Raw genomic sequence first — 1,761 nt, 5'->3', positions numbered from 1 at the left:
GAAATGCACTTTGTTTTTTAATTTTAGTTTGTGTATATGTGTGTCACATGTGTGCAAGTGCCTTATGGCAGCCAGAAAAGGGTGTCGAATACTCTGAGGCTGGAGTGACATGCAGTTGTGAACACTTGGGAGGCAGAGGCAGTCTTATCTCTATGAGTGTGAGGTCAGTCTGGTCTATATAATAAGTTCCAGGCCAGCCAGAGCTTCCCTGCAGATTTGTCTGCTGGGCCCTGGAGAGATGGCTCAGTGGTTAAGAGCACTGACTGCTCTTCCAGAGGACCTAGGTTCAATTCCCAGCACCCACATGGCAGCTCACAACTGTCTGCAACCCTAGTTCCAGGGGATCTGACACCTCACACAGACACACATGTAGGCAGAACACGATGCACATAAAAATAAATATATCATTAAAAAAAACTTTAGATATGCCTTCTGGACACTTTACAAGGCTTCTCTTCACAGCCCTGGCTGGCAGGAACCCACAGTGTAGACCAGGCTGGCCTTGAACTCAGGGATCCACCTGCCTCTGCCTCCCAAGCACTGGGATTAAAGGTGTGCACCACATCAAACATCTTTTTAGATCTTTATTGGCTATTTGTATTTGTCCCTCAGAGAAATGTTTGTTCTGATCACCTCTCCATTTTATTTATTGTGTGTGTGTACAACTGTCTGTAAGTCCAGTTTTAAGGGATCTGACACTCTCTGGCTCTACAGACACCAGACATACAAATGATGCACTGACATGCATGTATATACAACAGAGACCAACGTATATACAGTCATATATAATGTAGAATTAATAGCAATGATAAAACTAAAAATAAATGTTTTATTAAAAATAATGTAGTCCTGGCAAAAGTATAGCATGACAGCTTGCTGTCACTGTGACAAAATACAACAAAATGTTTATTTTGAATGGTCACATGGCCTGGTTGCTTCGGGTTGTGGAGAGGCAGCACATTTAACAGGTGTACATGGGGGAGAGGAGGCTCTTCTCATAGTGGCCAAGAAGACATAGAGACAAGAAGCAAGGACCCTAGTGATGCCCATTGCACTGCCTAAAGTTCCCACTACATCCATCACGTGATCTTCAGGAGCCACTCAAGACGAGGCAACAGCAGATGCGCACACAGACCGCCAGGGTTGGAAACGTGGCTTGATGGTAGAGCCCTTGTTAGTGTGTACATGTTTTTGAATGAAATGTCTGTGCACAAGCAAAAACACCCAGACCAGTGAGCCAGAGTCCACTTTCTTTTGATAAGGGCATTAGGCTGTTCAATGTCCAAGGATACCATCGGTTAAACAAATGGAAATGGTATCCACATAAAAAGAATAAGACGGAGCCCTTACACCAAAAATAGGACTTAAAACGGACTACAAACCACGCGAGAGCTAAAGCTATGGAGTTTTTTTTTGATTTTATTTATTTATTATGTGTACAACATTCTGTCTCCATGTATGCCCGCAAGCCAGAGGAGGGTTGCAGATCTTATTACAGATGGTTGTGAGCCACCATGTGGGTGCTGGGAATTGAACTCAGGACCTTTGGAAGAGCAGCCAGTGCTCTTAACCACTGAGCCATCTCTCCAGCCCCCAGCTATGGAGTTTTTAAGTAGCACGATAATCGCCATGCTCTCAGATTAGACAATGACAACGAAGAAGAAACAGATTTTTGTTGTTTTGTTTTAGTTTTTGGTTTGTTTTTGATATTTCAAGATAGGGTTTCTTGGGGCTGGAGAGATGGCTCAGTGGTTAAGAGCT

The sequence above is a fragment of the Microtus ochrogaster genome, unplaced genomic scaffold, assembly GCF_000317375.1.
Source record: "Microtus ochrogaster isolate Prairie Vole_2 unplaced genomic scaffold, MicOch1.0 UNK6, whole genome shotgun sequence".
In the NCBI taxonomy this organism is placed as follows: Eukaryota; Metazoa; Chordata; class Mammalia; order Rodentia; family Cricetidae; genus Microtus; species Microtus ochrogaster.
The sequence above is the reverse complement of the archived record's forward strand: the minus strand, read 5'-3'. Positions refer to the sequence as shown.